Below are 23,613 nucleotides of genomic sequence, written 5' to 3' on the forward strand. Positions count from 1 at the left end.
TCTAGTAAAGTTCGTTGCATGCTATTTTTAGGTTAAAAAACGACAAAAATTAAAAAAAAAATCGAAACCCGACCCTTAATTTTTTTTTTTAATTTTTTTACTTCACAAAGAGCATGTGAGGAACTTAAAAAAACTTTAACAGCCAGTTTCCCGAAAGCTATTTAAGTGAAAACTAGTAGGCGGTAAAATAGTTTTTTACTTAAATTGCTGGTGAAACCGGCAGTAAAAGCGTTTTTCGGTTCTTGCGAACATGAAAATGGATCTCTAGCGGCAAAAACGCAAAAATATATGTTTCAAACTTTTTAAAAATTTGTTTGCTTAAGGCCAGTATTCAGCTCTCAAGAAGCGCAAAAACGCAAAAACTAAAATGAGGTACAAGAAATGGCTAAGAAATTTTCTTGAGTCAAATTTCCTTACCCCACGTCTCCACTTTCTACAAATTCTGTTAAAAAAGCTGTGTTAAGACAGAAATGTCAGGTGGAGACCGCAAATTTCCACTGTTAAACCATATCTGTCTTGCCGAATTTCCTACCATCGCTGTCTTAACATCAGCTATCATTTCGTAGTTTGACAACTCAGTTTTCGCATTACCGCGCCATCTACATTGGGTACAGATCGATGTGATTGGCTTGATGCTATTTGGAAAATGATATGTTAAGATAGCAAGTTGCCTCTAAATTTATTTTATTTATAGACCCAACCTACAGTATTCGCAGAAAATATACATACATTACACCATGTTGTCAGCAAATAATATTACATTTACATTGAGCCCAAATGCGTCATTTGGGCGAGAAACCTCAAATGCGAGGCCAAATCACGCATTTCTCCATACAAATTCACATTTCCAGAATGACGCATTTCGACGCATTTACACAAAATCACGAAACAAATGCGTTCCAATTGCCGTACTATTTTATTGAACGCACTCAGAAACAAAAGTTCCACAAAAGCTTTGGTTTGTCTTTGACATTTGGAATTTTTCAAACACAAAACAAACACAACGAAATAAATAAATCTTTGAAATTTGTGTGAAAAAATTGTTAATTTATACAAGAGCTTTACACATTTTTAGTTTAATCAAAGAATAATTGCCTTTTTGTGTCCAAAAAGCGTTAACAATATAATAAATGTAGTGTTTGTTTACATAAATTTTGTTTTTGTGTTCCCTTTTCATTTGATGAGAAGTCAAAGCAAATGCGGATCAAGCAGTGTAAACACCTTCAAATGACTGATTTCAAATCACGCATTTTGGTCCAATGTAAATGTAATATAAACATACTACCATTATCATTTGTAATCATTTTCTAATTTCGCATTTGATTTGCTTTCTGCTGTCAACAGGCTTCCATTACATTTTCCATATTACTTTTTCGTTGTTCTACACACAAAGCCGAACAGAAATTTTTCTGTAACGTTTGTTCAACAATAATGTATTATTAGGACTTGTATCTCTTTTTGCTTGGCCGCCTTTTTATTTCCCTTTGTTTCACTACGAAGTGATGCATAGCTGCACTTGCCACACCATAAATTATGTACATTTTCCATCACTGCAAAATTGTTGATTTCAACACTGAAAATGTCACACTTCGTACGATGCATCTTGTCTTTGGCAAAATGGCATGATTATGTCAACATGAACATTGTATAAGCGTAGTGCTGCCACAATGGCGCGTTTTATTTACTGACAGCACATCATAGGCGTTGACATTTTTCTTATACATACATATATGACACATATTTATGTATATTATATATTTGTGTACATTGTGACACCCACAATATTTTGTTGGTTACTTTTCGTACATCCATCGTGATGTTGCGTTAATAAATAATTTAGGATGGTTGCATGTAATTATTTGTTGCCTAAAATGCGACAATGTAGTACTGTGGAGAGGAAATTGCGCGTGCCATGCTGTGCGTTAAAAGTGAAACACTCAGATTTGCAACATTTATTTATGCAGAGCGTTTCGATAAATGCAATAAGTTAAGTCAACGGCATATGTTTCCTGGGCTGTAAGTGTTATAATCGGAATACAAATACCTAAACTCTTGACTAAATAGTTAAAGGTTCTTTATTGAAGTACATAAGCCCGCGGCGCCTTGCTCCTTATAAAACCTCATTCAATTTAATAAGTTTTCCCCAATCATTTTTGAAAATTGTGTTGAGATTTTTATTAGTGTGGACGAAATTTGATTTCTTTTTTTTTTTTTTGAATGAAACTTCTTTAGCGGCGGTATTGAATTGAAAAATAAACAAAGCGAATTCAGTTGAAATGATTGTGGACGGAAATGCCCTCTAAATGTATGCTTTAACGTTGATACTGATTTAATGAAACGTGCTTAGCAGCGCAGAATTCCAGTGCAGGACTACTGTCTTTCGTAAAACAATAGTCAGTTCAGGCAACTAACTTGAAAGGCCCTTTCTGTTTTTCGAAAGATTAACCGAAAGATCTGCTAAAGGGAAGGTCTTAGCGTAGTTTAGCAATAAGTTTTCTAAAAATTTAATTATATAAAAATATTAAAAAAGGGAACGGACGTAAATAAAAAAGTAAAAACCAAATATTTAAAAGGAAAAAATTAAAAAAATAATAATAAAAAGTAAGTTTCTTAAAATTAAATGAAATTCAAAAAAAGTTTTTTTTTAATAATAAAAACACAAAGTTAAATAAAAAAAACTGTCTTAAAGGCTCCTTTTAGTTTTTTTAAATACTTATTGAAAGATCTGTTAGATCCCAGTGGGAAAATGTAATGTATAGGAATCGAAAAAATAATCAGTAAACCAACCCTTTTCACATTCGAAAATGCATATTTTCCCCAGGGCGATGTCCTAAGAAAAGTGGGGCATTCAATTTTGCATTACTTAGTATCGAGAAATGAATGTGTTTTAATATGAAATTTTTGGAACTTTTTGAATACATTAGAATGCTGATATTACATAGTTAGCAGTAATATTATCGAGAACGCGTAAGAAATACATTATATTATTTATCACGCATGTAATGCATTACTACTTTTCCGACTGGGATATTCGGTTTATCTCTTAGAAATAAATTTTCTAAAAATTGAATGAAATCAAAAGAAAATGAAAGTTTTTTTAACAATAAAAACTAAAAAAATAAGAGAAAAATATCTTTAAAAATTGTATTAAAAAATGAAAAAAAAAAAACAAACAAAATCTAAAAATTTAAAATTAAAAAAAAAATAACATTAAAAAAGAAAAAAACTAAAAAAGATATAAAATCTAAAAATTAAACGAAAGTAAATTTAAAAAAAAAGCCAGAAAAATTACTTTTTTTCCTTTTCTTTGAACAAGAATAGATAGATTACTATTATTCTTGGATTGGATTAGTTAGATCGTATTTATGTATGTGAAAGCTTTTTGGAATTGCCATAAAATTTAAATCTTAGCGTATACTATAAAAACGATGATCTTTACTTACGGTCCCTGATTTAAATATGTACATATATTTGTATGTACATTAGGGCGATCCAAAAATAAACAGTAAAATTAGCTTTTAGAAATTTTTTCGCTGTCACCCCTCAGAATAACAGAGAATGGAAAATGAGATTATATTTTTCTTTTTATTGGTTAATATTTACCACTGCCGCCGGGCTCTAAAGCTTTCGATATCTTTTATATGGGGGAAATTAATTTTTTTATAGAATTGCTATAAAATCGGTGGAAAAATCGAAAAAACCAAAATTTGTACCACCCTAATTTACATACAAAAATTCCATAATTCGCGAGTTTTATTAAAAATTTCTTTGTCTATTTTATCGGGCATTCGTTTGAACTGTTAAACTTCAAGCGCGCGTTAGCGGAAGCTTGTAGAATTTAGAAGTATCTAGCGCTGAATAGCCACTATGCGTTTTGTAGATTACACTAATTACATAGTTAAACACAAAAAAAAACAAAGGCATGTTGTGTTGTTGCTACTCTGTTGTTGTAGTCATACTTGAATTGCTTTTAAAATACATCTAAATTTGATTTGTTTATTGATAACTCATTTAAAACAATTGGCTTTTGTATTATTGCGAAATTTTGAAAAAAATACTGCTGTTTGCATAAATGTTGTTTTTGAGTAAGTATGAAAAATACATACATATATAAAATTTTAACTAAAATGTACAGTTAAATTAAGACTGAAACTAAAATAGCAAAAGCTGTGAACAAACGCCAAAAAAAGAAGCACATAAAATAACAATAAACTTTAAAAATACAACTCTGCAGTGCTTTTCTAAACGACACACAATTAAAAATATAATAAAAACACACGCACACAAATGCACGCCTTAAAAATGTTGCTGCACAATGTCCACACCGATGGACGACACCGACGACACTGCTACTAAATCCACGACCCAGAGCACGCAACAACAACAACGAGCGTCAACCACAAGCGCTATAACAATAAGTACAACACCAATAACAACAAACACTTATCAAAAGCATGCCAACAATATGAACACTTCCGCAGCCACTGTTGCTGTCATAGCAGCAACTGCAGCCGCAAATGCAAATGCAAATGCAACCACAATAACAACAGCACAACACCATACTAACCACATTCATCATCAACAACAACAACAACAACACTACACGCCAACAGCTGTTGTTGATGAAAATGTTGCCGCTTATGCAGCTGCAGCATTGGCGACGCAAACAGCTGTGCAACAACAGGCACAGTTGCAACAGCAACAACAACAACAACACCAATTGTCATTGCTACAGCGTCAGCAGCAGCAACAACAACAGCATGCTCATGCTGCCAGCAGCAGCAGCACCAGCAGCAGTAACAATCCCTCGGGATCGAGCAGCCATTATGTTTGCTATATGCCCGTCTTAAAGCCCGATGTTGTGCTCAGCGATCGCGGCCTATTTACTGTTTATTGTTTTGTCAAAGATTTTGTTAGGTAAGTACCAGCAATCTACTAAATGACAGCACCGCTTATCGCTTGTACGATTGTATTGTATTTGTTTTCTTTCATACTGAAGGCCTTTTGTATGCGCAGTTGTAGTTTTGGTAGTAAATTGTTGTTGTTGCTGCTAGACATTTGCACTTGTCCATGAATTTGATGAAATTTTTTTTTGTTCTTTTCACAACAATAATAAATATTTTTGTAACTTTTAATTAACATTTCGCAGTTAGCGTTGCCGATAAGCTTCCTTGCTGGCAGCAACAAAAAGCAGCGGCGAAATATAAATTTTTTTTTCACAAAAAAAACAAGTAGGTGCATTAGATCGGGTCAATTTATATGGGAGATTTTTTTTGACAATGCGGGTATGGCTTAGGAGTATTATAGGTGAAATTCTAAGCAAATTTGCCGAAAAAACCATAGGTCTAAAATATTTTTTCGAACTTTTCCTAATTGCCAAAATTTGTTTTTTTGGTAGCGTTTTAATTTGCAGTAGTGTCATAAAAAGTTTAATTTTTTTAGTTAAAACATGCTGGGGTTTTTCGTATGAGGAACCCGTTTCTGTATTTATCTTTTTTTAAAGCATCCACCAGAGGGTGCAATGCCGAAAAATTTTTTTATTTTCTTACGTTTTTAAAAAAAATCGCTTGAAAATTGCGGCCAAAATCGTCGTTTAAAAACTTCCGTATTTGTGTATAGTTGTTGTTGTAACCTTTTCAATTTAAGTTTTTTTCACGTTTTGTTTTACTTCATATTTGAAATTAAAGATAAAATTAGTGTAACTAAAATGGTAAGAAAATGTATTGAAATTTTTCGATAAGAATGGAAATAAATTCAGTCATAATAAATTTTGTTACCGAAAGATAACTTTACCGAAGTAATCGAAATGTAACAAATCATTGAAGTTTATAGTTATCGAAATTTATCGAGCTATCGATGTTTATTGAGCCATCGCAACGTATCGAACTATTCAAATTGATCACTGTTAATTGAGTTGTAGAAATTTATAGACACGGAAACTTAGTGGTCGACATTTACGGATACGGGAATATCGGAATTTGTAAAGTTAATGAAATATATCAAGTTATCGGTACTTATTGAATTATCATTATTTATAGAGTTAACGAAATTTTTCGAGTTATCGTAATGCATCGAGTTCTGGTAACTTATCAAGTTATCGGTACTTATTGATTTACTGAAATTTGTCGAAACGAAGTTTTTCTGGGATTTTCAAAATATATCGATATAAATTTATCGAGTTATCACTACTTATTTAATTTTTTCGTGCTACCAGAGTGTAACGATTTTTCAAAATTCTTCGATAGCTTTCGAAAAATATACATATATAGATACATATGTAAAATTTACCGAGTTATTGAAATTTACAAAGGTATTGAAAGTTTATCGAGTTATTGATTTGTATCGAGATGCATACATTTTTGAGTTATCGAAATTTTCAGAGCCCTCGAAACGCACGATTATCGAAATTTATCGAATGCATAAGTCGAGTTATCGAATTTTGTTGATTTATCAAATTTTATCTAGTGTTTTTGACATTCATTGAACTATCGACATTTATCAAATTATAGAAATTTATCGACAAACTGGAATGTACCGGGTAAATTAAAAGTATCTACTGCCAAAGTCCTCCAAAGACCATCAAAGATACACAAATTTTTAGTCACGTTTTAGTTTCAATGCAAAGCGACGTGCTAAGTTAGAAAACCTATCCAGCGCTCTTAAAAAAAAAGAAAAACGGTCGAATTTCGAAAGTAACTGGCACTCCTAGTTATAGCCAATTTACGCAAATCTTGTTTAGTTTCCATGCGAGGTACTTTCGATATACTTCCAATTTTCTTGCCATAACTCTTTCTTGGTTTTTGTCAATAACACGTCGCAATACAATGATACAACTAAAAGTATGGAAAAAGAGTAAAATATAATTTTTTTTCTTTTGAAAATGTAAGAAATTGTTAAATTATTTCCTTGCAGCATCCTCTGGCAGGTGTTTTAAGAAAATGATAAGTCCATAAACGAATTCCTCTTTCAAATAAACTGTACAGCATATTTTTATAAAATAAATAAATTTCTTTACAGCAAAATAAAACAGTAACAAGGAAAAAATACTGCATTCGCAACTCGGCAAGCTCGAAATTGATTTTACACCCATGGTTTTTTCGCCAAATTTGCTTAGAATTTTACATAGAATGCTCCTATGCCATATTAGCGAGTCAAAAAAATTATTAAATATGACCCGCCCTAATGTGCATGCATACATACATACATACATACAAATGTATGCACGAATAAAGATGTCAACAGCGATAACGCAACGCACACTCACCAAAATTCCATCTGTTTTGCCTGCTTGGTTGCTTATCAACAGTTATGACAGCAAATATTAAATACTTTTTTATAACTCATTATCATTTTCTACTTACTGATTTGTTCCCCATATGCTGTGCTCCTGTTATTCCACCACTTGCTATCACCTGATTTTTCGGTTGATATTGATAAGGTTTCTATACCAAAGAACAAACACTTCGCACAACATTTGTAACATTTCAGTTGTGCTATCAAAAGCGCACCAATTTTTACGCCCCAACAAGTGTTTTTTCGTCTTTAGCGAGCGCCTATAAACAAAGAAAAAAAAAACAACAACAAAAACTGCTGTCGTTGCTTATGTACATTTGTGCGCTTTTTACTAACTCGCATTCACTCGCTGATAGCCATTAGCTTAGGGACGATTACTGTCCCGTTCGCATTTTAGAATATCCCTTAGCGCATCAGCCTCCGTGGCGCAATTGGCTAGCGCGTTCGACTGTTAACCGAAAGGTTGGTGGTTCGAGCCCACCCGGGGGCGGAATTTTTTTTTACTAATTTTATTTTTTTAGGCATTTTATATTTGTTGAAAGTTAGTACTTTCATAACTATTTAGCTACAGTTTGAAAAATTTGAAATTTTTGTTAAATAAAGTGCACCAAAATATTAGTACTTATGTCTATTTCAGAAACTTGCCGAGTTTTGAATTCGATGTAGTTTCGCATTATCTAATTATCTAAAACAAAAACTAAATTTTGAAAAAGGTGGACTTGGCACCTTTTCACCTTAAGGTAGCGATATGTAGCTACTATTTTTGATTTTAATCGTTTAAGACAAGGTTAAATCTTATATTTGTGTAGTTTAGGACCAGGTTGTCACATATGTACATTTTTTATCAACCAAAATTCCTACCAAAGCAGCCCAAAACCTGCCAAAAGTGAAATTTCGTCGCCATACTCTGGTGTTGCAATGCCATCATGAATCAGAGAGATTTCATATAGATTTTAGCTGGCCAGCAGGCTGCCATCTAGAATATTTCAATGTTGAATGCTTTTCCAAAATGCCACCCGACATGGCAGTAATTTCTTTAATAGTTTACATTATCCCTAGGCGGTTAAGCTTTGAATAAAAAACATCGAGTCTAACCGATTTCGTTGGTCTACTAAGTCTCCGGAAATGTGTAAATAAATTTTGATTGTTGTTATTGCTGTAGCGACTACTTAGCCCTTCGTATATCGGCTTGTCCCTCACCTACAAAAATGCTTCATTGATCATTTTATTTATTTATATTTTCCATTACAAATTTGTTTTTGTTTTTTTAATACAGTTTATTCAACAGCGGAAACCTCAAGAATCAATATTTTTTAATTTCACACACAAATTTTCATCGAAATTTAAAATTTTTTCATTTGACTTCTTAAAAAATGTTGGAGTATGCACTCTTGTAGTCCAATAAAACTCAGTTTCAGGTCGCCAAAAAATTCCGTTGACTTTTGAGATTTTTTCGCCGAGTACGAGCAGAAAACGTTGATTAGTTCCCCGGATACGCGAACTTCTTCAATTTTCAATGCCCAAAGAAAGTGACTATACACCTAAACTCAAGAATATTTATGTACATAAATACATTTGTATATTCTTCTGAGTTTAATGCACATTCAACGCCATTCGCAAGTTGGTTTCAATAAAATTAATTAATTTCACAATTCATCATTACTGATTCAAATATGTATTTGAAATTCAAATGTCAATACGAAAATCCCATGATGCTATGAGTCAGTTAACATTTATAATTCGCATGAGTTGTCTTATTGTTTGGACCATCAACTCTATCACACTTGCGCCTGCAATACATTTTATTGAAAATTTCCTTAGAAATGGAAGCGAAAATTTGAAAATACGATACACATAAGCTTTGGCGGCGTTCTATGAAATTCACGTATTAGAAACATTTAAAGCAAAAATGCGTCATTTAGAAGAATTATCATCTAAACAAGAAAAATCTATCAACAAACTAAAGAAAACTGCACAAATAAAAATTTTCGTCGTACGTTACGGTGCAGTTAAAATATGTTTTTCGCTACTTTGTAAACTTTATAAAAATTTAAGTGCCGTATTAAAATTCTTTTTAAAGTGTAAGAGAAAATTTTAATTAAATTCGCACACATTGCAATTGTTTAATTTCAAATGTGTTTACCTTAGTGCTGGCTGCAAAAATACTTTTGTGGCGGGTATTTAGCTTGGTTAAAAAATTAAGTAAGTTTGTGTTAAAATTCTTTGAGTTCTATCGTTTAATTTAATTTGAGGTGCGCCATAAGGTTTTCGAGGAAAATCCCTTCAAACAGTTCTCAACTACAAAACGCACTAGGGCTATCCATTTTGTATTTTTTCCTGATTTTTTAAAAAGTCTGCCAAGAAAAACGATGCACTTTTGAATAAAACTCCCAAGGAAGTATTCAAGTTTTGTCAGAGCATACAAAAGTTTGCGCGCATAAGGATGTTTAGAAGACAAAAAGAAAAAAACATTTTTCGAACCAACAGCAATACTTTAATAGTATACCGAGGTCTTATATTAAATACCCTCTATCTGCAATAGTTTCTTATACCAGAACGCTTCTGGGACTTTAATAAATTAAAATATAAAATCGTCAATAAGACCATAAATACCATTAAAAAACAGAGATTATCGGTTATTTTCTGTCCCCGAAGAATCTCAGACAGTTTCAAATGGTCCAAAAACTACCGAAAAGATCCAAAAACCCGGAAAATTTCTGAATTAAGCCCGAAAAAATTTGGAAAACTTAAAAAATACGTCATAAATATAGAAAATCCCGAAAAACCTATAATAGTTCATTTCCACCAAGCCTTAACTGCAATTTAAGCCTACTGGAAAAATTAGATTACAACTCGAAGAGAGTAATTGCTCACATCAAGTAAAATCAATCGAAAGAAAAAAAGCAAAAAGTAAGAAATAAACCTTGCCGATCACTCTAAATATGTTAAAATTCTTGGAACTTACCTGAGCTCTTAACTGCAGTTAAGCTTTTGGTGAAAATATGCTATAAGTCCCGAAAAAAATCTCAATAAGTAACGAAGAAAATTTTCTAAAAGGGCCCAAAAACCTACAATATAAATTTTCGTTTACTTTCTGCTCCGAAAAAGAAAAAAATACCTAGTAAATACCGAAAAAAGGTCGGAAAAATCTATATATGTCTCGAAAACATACTTAGTAAGTTCCGAAAAGGTCCAAAAAACTATATGGGTGCCAAAAAATATCCCGAAACGTTTCGAACAATTCTGAGAATATCACTGACAGTCCCGAAAAACACCGACAGGTTCCTAAGAAATCCCGAAATTGCAAAAATTATCCCCATAAATCGTTGTTAAACCCAATATTTAATAATTTCTGCTCCTGAAAAATTGACAAGCAATCCTGAAAAATTCCGTAATCCAAAAAGCTTCGAATTTCTAAAATATTCCTAAAGCTTGTCGATAAAACCGGAAAAATATATAAATGTCTCAGAAAAAAAAATCCGAAAAGGTCCAAAAAAATATATGAGAAAGCCAAAAAAACACTTCAAACAATTCTGACAATACCACTGACAGTCCCGAAAGACCCCGAAAAGTACCTAAGAAATCCCGAAAATTTCAAAAAGGATCGCGTACAATCATTTTTAAACTCGAATATTCCGAAGAGGTCCAAAAAATATATGAGAAAGCAAAAAAAACACTTTTCAAACAATTCTGACAATACCACTGACAGTCCCGAAAGACCCCGAAAAGTACCTAAGAAATCCCGAAAATTTCAAAAATGATCCCGTACAATCGTTTTTAAACTCGAATATTCCGAATCATTAAAGAGAAAAAAGCGAACGGTAATTTCTGCTCCTGAAAAATTCGCAAGCAATCTCGAAAAATTCAGAAAAAATGCAAGAAGCCTTGAATTTTTAAAATATACCTAAAACTCGTCCATAAAACCGGAGAAATCTATGCATATAAAATTGGAACTTGCCGATGTCTATACATTATAGATATTAATGGAAAATTAATATCCACCATATTTTTTATTAGAGCAACAGATGCTAAATAAAAATTTTTTAGAATTTTTGTCTGTCTGTCTTTATGTTTGTACGCGCATCAATCGAAAAATAATGCATGGAATTGAATGCAGATTACACTTATGCATTGCTAGAGGTCTAACTTAAAATATACGAAAAAAATAATTAGAGTGTTGCCATCTGTTTGAAAAATGCAGCTTAAGTAAATTGATAAGATAAAGTAAAATGATAAGATAAAGTGAATATTGCAATATGGCTGTCAAAAGAAAGCGGTTGAAGAAGGCTTACAGCAGAATGTTGCCACTTGTTTGAAAAGTTTAATATGATTTAATTAATAAGATAAATTAAATATTGCAATATGGGTATCAAGCTAAAGAGGTTTAGCACAATTTACTGCTAAAAATATTTTTGGGTAGGGTTGCCACCTACTTGAAAATTTTTATTCAATTAATTAAGTTGATAAAATAAATGTAATATTACAATACTGTTATAAAACTAAACAGGTTTAAGAAAGTTTTCCGTCGAAACTTTTTTGTAGCGGGTTGCCACCTATTTGAAAAATTAATTTCAGTTAAGTAAAGCAATAAGATAAGGTAAATTCTGAATCAATACACCTTTGAAGAAAGTGCACGATATGTAGAATCGAGTTATAAGATTATTATTTAAATTCCCAAGAGAAAGTCGATTCTTTCATAAAAAATAAATAAATACTTTTTTTGAAAATCTCAATTCATAAAGCTCTTTAAATCTATTTTATTTGTATGAATAAGGCCATAAGTGTTTTGGGAAGGAGTAACAGCGCAAAAATGCTTTAAAGGCGCAGAGAAGCCCGCCGGGTATTGGCGAGTAACAAATAAAAATGTAACAAGCTTTTCTATACAAAAAATTTAAAAAAAATTTATTTTTGTTTGAAAAAAAATTAAATTTTTAAATACCATTTTGAGCTTAAGCAATCCGAGCCAATATTTTTAAAATCATGTGGAAACGATTTTTTCAACAAAAAGGACTCTAATCATTTATTCGTAAGTGGGGTACATTTTTTCATCGTGTATTTTTTATTTCAACATCTCAAAAGTTTTTATTTGCGATCTCTGCTCTAAAGTTCATAACTTCAAAGGATCTACTCCCAAAGTCCATATTTCTGCGACAACACATTTAGTTAAAATTAAACTATTCAATTTCGTCAAAGCAATGACAGCCTTCTATTTGAAATGAAATTACCATCCGCAGCTCATTAACTTACCTAAATGCAATTAATTTTTTACCCCCTCTTTAGCCAACATTGTACATCTGTGAAGCACATATTTCAACACTTCTGCCTGACTCATTGCTTCAATCGTAAATTACTTGTTATTCGTCTGTGGAACGGTCTATCTTGCCAGCAGTGCGGCTATAATAATATAGCATGAAAAATCATAACTGAAAAAATAAACTGTGAATTAAGCATCGAGAAATTGCAGTTTTTCAAAGATTTGTGAAATAAAATTTCAATGTCTGCATTATTTATTTAATTTGGCATTAACATTTTATTTCATGCCTGAAAGACTACAAATGCCTGCAGCTGACAAGTATAAAAATACCATTCGCAATTCGTCTATCTAAGGTGACACAATCCAAAATGCCACCACAGCAGCAGCTACACACACTTACACACACACACACACAAAATGCACAAAGCCAAACCGCCCACCCATGGCAAGGCGTTGAAGAATTTATGACTTTATTTTGGCTGCCATAAAAGTGCTTATTCAGTTAGCTACTCATGGCATATCATTGCCTGCGGCGTGCTGCCAATTGCGTACTTTTATGCGGTTGTACGAGTATTCACATTTGTTGCGGTGTTGTTTTCACTTAAAATGAGTCAAAGTGACTGCAAATTTACATTTACGTAAAACTTAAACTCCTTGTAGTTTTATTGTAAGTTATTTATGTCTCTATGCTAAATTGGCATGTTAAGTTGCACTGATAAATGACAACAAATTATGCACAAGTCGGCGCAGAAAATATTTTAAGTTTGATGCGGAGTATACATATACATATATTGAAGAAATGCTAATAAATTTATTTCCGCAATTAATTAAAATAAGTAAAATGTCGAGATGTTATAATTAATTAATACTAGGTATGCATATAGTAGGCTGATTAAGTCGGGTTTTTCCTGAATATTTATTGCGGTTTTATTTTAAAGTTTCGACTACGAAAAAACGGGATTTTTAACAATCGAATAAATCGGGTTTACAACTAGTTTATGTGTATACCCGAATGTAAAAAAAATATACATAAGTATAATGAAATTGTAACAAGCAGATAGTTTTGCCATTATAGATATTAAAGAAAAATTAATATGGGGGCCTTTATTAGAGCAACACAAGCGAAATAGTTAATTTTTTTTTTTTTTAATTTTTTCTGTCTGTCTGTATGTTTGTACGCGCATCACACGAAAAGTAATGCATGGAATTGAATGCACTTTTCACCGATGTATTGCTAGATTTCTAACTTAAAATAACGAAGAAAAAAAATTAGAGAGTTGCCACCTGTTTGAAAATTGCGGTTTAAGTAAATTGGTACGACAAAGTAAATATGGCAATATGGCTTTTAAAAAAACGGTTTAAGAAGGCTTACTTACAGCCGAAAATATTTTTGTTGAAGGTTGCCACCTGTTCGAAACTTTTAATTTAATTTAATTGATAAGCCAAATTAAATATTGCTATATGGGCATCAAACTAAAGAGATTTGGGAATGTTTACTGTCAATAATATTTATGTAGCGGGTTGCCACCTATTTGGAAAATTTAACTCATTTAACTGACTTATTATGTTTCAACTACATACGCCAAACCCGAACCAAATCGGTCCATAAATACGGTTTTTCGAAACATCTCGACCTTGGCGCCACCTAGCAAGACCATTTTACGCAAAAATGTTTCTACCCACATAGCCAGCCCTTTTATGTGGGTCTACGCCAAACATACATCCGCAAAAATTACGAAATTAAAAAAAAAAAATTTTTTAATTTTCGTGTATGTCTTTATTTTGGAAGCAGAATAAAATAAAGCGGGTGCCCTATAAAAAACTTCGATCCTCATATTTTAATAATTATAACTTCGAATTTTTCACCAAAACTTTATGCTTACTGGAAATTATCAATAAGATTTAATACAAAAGTTCTTAAATTTGTATTAATAAAATATTTATTTCTTTCGTTTCTTTCCAGGTAAGATAATTTAATATCAAATTGCTGTACTTTTATAATCCATTGGTCGTAAGTAAAAATTATTCTAGTTTTCCTTAAGATTCCAGTTTTTCATAATAAAAATTCGTAATAAAATTCTATAAAATTTAAATACATATGTACCGTGGTTGCAAAATTTCAGTTCATAAACAAAGAACCCTTATCTAATCTTTTAACAAAATTAAGTGCTTATTTTTTAATAAATAGCACTTAATGGGTTTGTTTCAACACTATCAACTAATCAGCTTATGTACATATATTTAAACACTCAACAAATGCATGAACGTGCATTGATAAGAATTATAAGCCTAAAACACTTTGATCTAATCAACACCAAAACAAATTTCCATGGCGAGTATGTACTTAATTATTGCAAATTTATATCAGCGCCTGAATTTTATTGAAATATATGTAGATGCTAAAAAAGCATGAAGTAGAATTAAATGGAAAGAAAAATACAGAATTTTTACAACTGGTATGTATTGCAAAATTCGTAATAAATCCGGTACCTTCATAATTATGATTTTTGTTTATTTATATTTTATTTAAAAATTTAAAAAATACTCAGACTTACAGCAAATATTTTCGCATGTACAATTGCAAATAGAAGAACCATATCCATTCAAAATATGTACATAGATCCTTATGTAGTAGTATGTATTTACAGAAAACAAGCAGTTGCCTTCAATCTCCTTTCGACCGCCCTTGGTTGCATATATCTACGTCCAGGTGTGCATAGCTAAGCAAGTGTGCTTCGTTATACACAGAAAGTAACGTGAAATTTGGTAATCCGCAAAATTGTTTACATGGTAATGCATTCGTTGCTGCTCAAAACCGACTGTTGACTGCAATTTCCTTTTTGAAATATATGTATTTTCCAAAAATTCTTTCTAAGGCATGCAGATGCAATTTTAAATGAAGCAATAAATTATCCGAGGTATTTGCATTTCTATTTATGTACATACGTACATACATATGCATCTATGACATACACTGGCAAACAAAAGTGAGTGCGTGTTTTTTTTTAATATTTGAAATGTTTTTCAAGTCAAATTTTTTTTTTTTTTTTTTAATAAAAATATGGTGCATGCTTTATCAAAACCACATAAGTTAAACTTTAAAACGTTTATACAGAATGTAGAAAAATTCAATAAATTTTCATTTAAATTTTTACATTTCTAATCTGAATTTTCGGAAAAATTTTGGGTACCCAGACAAATCGGCTATGTAATTCTAGTGAAACAAGTGCAAGTTTTAAGCGGCTAAAAAATCGTGTTTTTTTTTTTTTTTATTTTTTTTTTTTTTTTTTTGCATGCAAATAGGTACAATTTATATATATATATATATTTAGCGTTAATTTTTTTAATTTTGCTTGCAAACGCTCATGCGCATTTTATTCTACAAGAAATTCCCTTTTATATGGTAAAAAGTGCAAAAAGCCGCCAGCAAATAAAAAATCATTAAGAATCAACGGGATTTTTCAGCCGCTTAAAACTTGCACTTATTTTACTAGAATTACTAGAAAAACCGATCTATCTGCGTACTGAAAATTTTTCTAAAAATTCATATTAAAAAGTTCAAAATTTAGACGAAAATTCGTTGGTTTTTTCTAAGTTCTGTATAAAGTTTGACTTATTTGGTTTTGATTAAAGCATGAACAATATTTTTATAAAAAAAAAAATAGCAAAAAAACTTAAGTTGAAAAACTTTGCTAATAAATATTTAAGAAAAAACACATGCACTGACTTTTGATCGCCATGTAAATACGTACATGTTTGAGAATTTGTTTGCATACAGGTAAACCTACATTTGTACCTACATATGTAACTATGAAGGCTGCTTTATTGTAGTTGAAGTATTACAAAAGGGCAAGGGCAATGGGTGAATTATAGCTGTACTGTAGGAATGACCCAGAGTAAATTCATTTTTTCTAGACTATTCTATTTCAAAACAAGCTCAACCCGCTTACAACGCTTGTCTGTATGTATTTAGTTACAAATCTAAAGAAGTCATGCTTCTACTACAAGAAGGCTGGGCCCCTGCCCCCACGTAGCTTTCTAGAGCTCGCTTGCTAGTACCCAAATCATTTCTGTCTCTTGCTGCACTGTTTTTATAGATACTTAATACTTTAAAAAATTTTACATAAAAGTTGGCATCAAACCAATTTGCATTAGTTTTTACACTGATCGTATTCATAATTCGCTGTATGTTGCTATATAAAATATGTATTGTATGTAGATGTGCCCAAGTGATAAATTAATGCAACTTGTCGCACAGCTTGTTTTACAAATTTATTTACCAAAAATGTTCTCGTATATTCTGCAATTCATGCTCATTCATGCTTTTATTCCCGCAGCTGACAAATATATAAATATAGTTTTTTTCATAATATTTTTTTTTTCACTTAGAAATAAGTACCCATCTGCTTTGCGCATTTGCAATTAGCCATGGTCAAAGAATGTGCAAATTACATGCGAAAATCATCTTGAAAATTTGTGAAATATGTTAAAAACCTGTCTGTCCATGGTGCTAATTGCTTGTGAGGCTTACGCTATGCGGAATATTAAATTAATATAAATTACATACCGTGGCGGCCACATAATTAGGGCCACTACTTCTTTATAGGCTTTGAACATTTATTTTTTATTTCATTTGTTTTCTTGCAAAAATATAGTTTATACAACACCAAAAACCATGCAACTCAAAGTTTAAAAACTTAGACAAGATTTATAACAATTTGCCAAATTTAAAAAATGCACATCAAAATTTCAAAGTTTTTAATCAGAGCATCTTGAAAAAATTCGAATATGCAGTTTTATGGCCCATTCTATTTATTGTGCAAGTTTCAAGCGGCTAAGAATTCTCATTGATTTTTAAGGTTTTTTTTTATTTTGATGACGGTGAGCCTTTTTTAACTTATACGGCATATCCGAATTTTTTCTAGAAGTTCTTATTAAAAAGTTTGAAATTTTGTTGGCCATTTTTTTAATTGGTTGATTTTTGATAAATATTTTTTTATAACTATGAGTTGCTTTGTTTTATTGTGGTATAAACTTTATTTATGTTAAAAAAAAATAAATTTAAAAAAGGTCTAAACTTATGAGAAAGTATTGTCCCTAATTATGTGGCCCCCACTGTATATTTATTAATGTACATTAGACTATACCACCTTAGCAGAAAATAAAACAAAAAAATCACCGTACATCCCTGTGTTCAAAATATTTTTGCAAGGCAATTTCGGTGCAAAAGTTTAATGAGTGTGGGAGGACATTAGGGTGGTAGGAACTGAGATCTGGTGGGTAAGTAATAGAACGGGGATACTTGAGGTCAATGAACAAAAAAAAACTACTCGAGACAAAAACATCTATGTCATAATACCTTAAGATCCGACTGTAAATCCCGTAGAAACGAATAACAACGTTAGAAGGGACCCCCACGTCCAGCCAAACCAACCGACATTGCCATGGAATCGAAGTACATATGTAGTTCCTTAGCAAAAGTTTAATAATTTTAATTTACTGACATTAGAATTGTAGCGACTGAGATTTGGTGGGTAAGTTTTTAAAAGGTGTACTTGAGATCACTGATCTTTGGAACGGAAAATATTCTCCTCGTGGCAAGAAAATCGATATTTCATACTTTAACAGCCAGTTTCACCAAATTATTTAAGTGAAAATTACTTTAATTTTCGAATTTTTGGTTTCACCAATCAATTTTAATTTTGATTCAAGTGACCTATGCTCTTCACTTAAATAAAAATTAAATCAGAATAACAACACTCAGAGGTGTTACACGTTTAATCACCTGATCATTGTGTATCTGCTGCTTACTTGTATACCAGCCCTGCTTTTACAACACAATTGCCAAAGCTTTCAAAAGCTCTCAGTACAAATGAAAGCTTTCGCTGCCCTAGTCTGTTTTACAACCACTTTTTACTCACTTAAATAAATAGTTAATTGAAACTGAAAATTATTTAAATGAGAATTAAATACAAAATTAAATTAAAGTTAATTTCTACTTAAATAGTTTGGTGAAACTGGCTGTAAGATTCGACTGTAAATGCCGAAGATATGACGATCAATTTAAAAAAACGACCACTACGAGCGGCCAAAAAAAAATTACCTCGCAAAAATACTTTTAAGACTCAGGGGTGTACGACAAACATTTTTTTCGGTATGGTCTTATGTACATACATACATTCATATGTACATAAACTGCTTGAAAGGCGTAATTTAAATGCCTAAAGTAGAAAATATTTGCGTAAAATTTTTGTTTTTATACCCGAGCGCACTTGTGCACAAGGGTATTATAACTTTGTTCACATAACGGTTGTTTGTAACAGGCAAAACGAATCGAGATAGATATAGACAAATGTATACATAAATGATCAGAATGAAAGGAGAAATCGATTAAGCGGTGACTGTCTGTCCGTCCGTCCGTCCGTCCGTCCGTCTGTGCACACGATAACTCGAGTAAAAATTGAGATATCTTAACGAAACTTGGTATATGAACTTCTTTTGGGCGTAGGACGGACGGTATTGAAAATGGGCGAAATCGGACAATAACCACGCCTACCTCCCATATAACGGTAATTTTAAGAAATACGAAAACTGCGATATTTTAGTAACTACTGAAGATAATTCACTCAAAATTGATACTTACAATGAGTTTCAGACGGAAAACATGAATTTTATAAATTTTTTGAAAATGGGCGTAGCCACGCCCACTTATGGTTACATGTGTATATCTTGGTAACCGCTACACCAATTTCTTCCAAACTTGGCACAGTTGTTGGCCTTAGTACAGCATACTAAATGGCTAAAAATTTAAAAAATCGGACAATAACCACGCCTACCTCCCATATAACGGTAATTTTCAGAAAACGAAAACTGCGATATTTTAGTAACTACTGAAGATAATTCACTCAAAATTGATATTTGCAATGAGCTTTAGACGACAAATAAGAATATTACAAAATTTTGGCAAATGGGCGTAGCCGCGCCCACTTATGGTTACATGTGTATATCTTGGTAACCGCTATACCAATTTCTTCCAAGCTTGGCACAGTTGTTGATCTTGGTACAGCATACCAAATGGCCGAAAATTTCTAAAATCGGACAATAACTACGCCCACATCCTATATAACGGTAATTTCGAGAAATACAAAATCTTCGATAAATCAGTAAATATTGAAGCTAATTTATTCAAAATTGATGGTTGCAACAATTCTTTAGCAAGAAATACGTTTATGACAAATTTTTGGAAAATGGGCGTAGCACCGCCCACTTGTGATCACATATATGTATCTCGCTAACCGCTCTAGCAATTTGTACCAAGCTCTGTATGGTTATTGTGCTTGCCACATAAAAGCAAACCGTTGAAAATTGTTGAAATCGGACTAAAATTGAGGCCGCTTTTCATATAACGGTAAATTTCAGAAATGCTTGAAATTTCAATATTTCGAAATTTAAGGACGCTAATTTACTTAAAATGTATACACCCCGGCTTATCATGTAGCGGTAGCTTTCGGAAAGGTGGAAAACATATATTTAATACTTGCGCCGGGTATTTAATGTTCGGCTCCGCCCGAACTTAGACTTTCTTACTTGTTTTTTTTTAATTGTAAGTAATTTCATTATTTCTACAACTCATGCATTTCTAATTCTTAATAAATTATGAATTTTGTCTATTTGTATAGGAATTATTATTTTAATGGCATAAAATTGGATTATTTGCTCATTAACAATAATTAATTCCGTGCAGTCGTTTGGGTTCCCTGACGTCAAATGATATTTGTTTACATACATACATACATACTATCTACGTATCTACTGTGCATGCACGCGTGCCTCTCCATAGTGTGGCAGAGGCTTGTGATGATTGATAGATTTCCGTTGCTTGAGGATTTTCATTTTGGTTAAGTATAGGTAAATATTTTGTTTTGGTTTTAACGAATTAGTCTGTTTACCTCTTGAAGTAAAGCAAAGAATTCTGCGGTATGACAATTTCTGAACATAATTATTTATTAATAAATGTTGTATTTATATACTTAGCTTTCACATAACAAGTGTTATAACCTCTCAAAAGTGAGCACTGGCGCACAGTAGTCCGTCGTGCTCGGTAGTTGTTTGCGGCAATTTGCATTCCTATAATGCCTATGCCGCCAAAAACCACTCTAGTAACATTCTCAAGGATATATAAACATGATAGTATGAAAACGATAAGGCTGGTTGGTGCCAACATTATGTACCAAAAAGGTGCTAAATTCCTGGGAGTAATACTAGATTAAAAACTACTCTGGAAAGCACACTTGGTAGAAACTGTAAAACAACCTGTAAGCTCATTTATGATGTGTAGGTCGATGGAAGAAAAGAACTGGTACCAATATCGGGGTAGAAGGGTTTCTTAGTCGTAGGAAGTTGGATATTCTGACGAAGAAGTGTCCTGAAATTGCAATACCGAGGGATACCTTGCATCTGAATTCAGCTTTACAAAGTGTTTTAAAACTGATCATAGTAATAAGAAGAGCTGGGCAGGCATATCCGAGACATATCATAGACTGAAGACGGTACCGGGAAAAGTTTATTTGGACCGAGGTTAAGATACTCCGAACCCATGGGAAAACATGTGTCAATATTTCAGGACGAAACATGCGCTATAGGTACGGTGACCATCCGTCCTATATTATACGGCACAGTCCTCTTTTTTGACTCATTGTCCTGGTAATTTATTTATTTTATAAGGGACGCCAAATGTTCTGCATTTCTTTTAATGTCCTGTATTTGTCCCGTACTCGGTGCTCATTAAAATGCCTATGAACGAGTTTTAAGTGATGTTGGTATATAATCGTGATTTTCTTTATAAACAGTTATTATTTTCTAATCTGAATGCCTGTGATTCGAATCGAGGAATATATACAGTGGCCAAAATAGAAAATAAGGACTCGACATTTTAGTAAGTTTTGGCTATATTTCTTTAGTTTAATTAAAGTTTATTATTTATTTCATTAAAGTAATGCTCCTTTCCTAACAAAACCACATAATACCAAATACTTTGTGCAAAAACTAAAAAAATTAATTCTGCAATGTTTCACCAAAATTTCAAACTTTTCAATTGGAATCTTTAGAAAAAATTTGGTTTGTAGTTTTGTAACCCATTAAAATTTAGTATAATAAAGTGTGTATGGAAAGTGCTGCTCATTTGCTTCTCTTTCAAAAAAAAAGGTCGAACATACATACTTTGTATGAAAAAAAATGCGTAACACTGTCAACAAAAAAAAATGCCAAAAATTAGTGGTAAGCCTTACCGACTTAAAATTGCATTTTATTATTCTAAAATTTAACGAATTTTTTTAACAATTTTTACGGGGTAAAAATCTCGACAAAATTATTCTACAAATTTGTGATGTTACAATAAGGATACTGTTTCAGGGAAAAAGTGTGGAAAAAATTTGCAAAGTTATTTTTTGTCCCGTTATCGGGTTTTTTAAATATGGTTACCATAGCTATACGAACCCTGCAGGGAAACCGCGGACTAGTGAATAAAATTTCTAGTTCCGTACAAGATCTCTCACCTTTTCGTTCAAAGGCACTTTCATTCTGCACTTCGCAGATGCTTTTTCATATTTTTGTAACACAAAACAAAAGTTTGTGTTAACATATTAACATCTTGGGACCGTCTGGAATCTAATCAATAATAGCGAGCACCTCTGCAAAGTCAGCTACAGCCAAAGGTATGTAAACGTACACTTCTTTCAATCATTCAAACAAATTTAATTTCAAATCGCAAAAAACATTTATTTGAAAATAATTTAAAATCGCACACGGCAGAACTGAAAAGATTGAAAAATCATGATACTTTTTTCTATCGTCTGTCGATTTTAGAACTGGTTCGGAACTATCGAAAAAGGGTTGCAGCGGGGGGGGGTAATTGACATTTCCTAGGACGTCGCCATGTTAAATTCGCCAGTTGTTTGCATGCAAAAGAGATTTACCGGGAACCAGTACTGGGTCTACACGCACTAGAAGCGCACCAGTTCAGAACTAGAGATTTTCCCCACAGGGAAGATGCGCTGACTTTAATATCAAGCGAAACTACCGAAATCAGAGCATGGCGATCTTGACTGACAGCCAGGCGGCTGTCAAGGCCCACAGATCTCATCAGGTAACATCAAAACTGGTGATGAAGTGCCTTGATAAGCTGAATACTCTTGGTATGATCAAACTAGTTTGGCTTCTCTGGATTCCGAGACATACATATTGGTATTAAAGGAAACGAGATTGCTGATAGATTTGCGACATAGGAAAAGGACGCTCTCTGCCCTGGCCCGGTTAGAAGAATAGGCTCACAGTAATTGCGACAAGGATAATCTACGAGGTCTAGAGCAGTCCAACCTACTTATAGGAAAATATAACCTAAACCGCTTTAAGGAATGTATGAGCTTATCCAAGAATAACTTGAGAATTATTACAGGAATCCTGACAGAACATTGCAGGCTTAACTATCAACTGACTAAACTGGGAATGTACTCGCAGGAACGCTGCAGATTTTGCAGGACAGATATTGAGGCTGCATAGCACATCGTAGATGGGTGACCTGCCATGGATGCACAAATGCAAAAGACACCTGGTAGAACATTTAATAACCAAAGGGCGAAGTGAAATCCGTAGATGTAGGCTCCATACTAAAGTTTCTCTCGGATACTGGGTTAGTAGACACACTATAAATCCATGAAGTGGACACAATAGATCTTGAGGTCGCAGTGCTTTTTTCCTAATAATAATAATAAAAATGCCCATGGGTAGGATGTTTAAAATCTCATTCATTTCTGTAATGAATGTCTTGCGAAGCGCTTCTTTGATGCATATTTTTTTAGAGATGTACTCACCTAATAGAGGAGTAAGGGATTAACCACGACGTAGTATAGCCGTTGTACTAGTTTCATGTACATACCCACTGTCTGGTGGAATGCTCCTCTCTAGCTTCAAAAAGGCATTTGTGGCTATAAGCATCATTTGTTCTGTGCTTTAAATCCACTGAAATTTTTTATCAACAGATTTTCACACTTTCTTCTTCCTAGTCCATT

At 32.6% G+C, this 23,613-nt stretch overlaps 1 protein-coding gene and 1 non-coding gene across 2 annotated transcripts in view; both read left to right on the forward strand.

Moving 5' to 3' along the window:
* LOC118740617 (solute carrier organic anion transporter family member 74D) overlaps positions 1 to 23,613 on the forward strand; it is an 833,870-nt gene that overhangs the window by 239,962 nt on the left and 570,295 nt on the right.
* Trnan-guu lies at positions 7,710 to 7,783 on the forward strand. The gene has a single exon. It is a non-coding gene; the product is annotated as a tRNA-Asn (tRNA).

The sequence above is a fragment of the Rhagoletis pomonella genome, unplaced genomic scaffold (genome assembly GCF_013731165.1).
Source record: "Rhagoletis pomonella isolate Grant_MI unplaced genomic scaffold, Rhpom_1.0 Rhpom_scaffold_00006, whole genome shotgun sequence".
Classification (NCBI taxonomy): Eukaryota; Metazoa; Arthropoda; class Insecta; order Diptera; family Tephritidae; genus Rhagoletis; species Rhagoletis pomonella.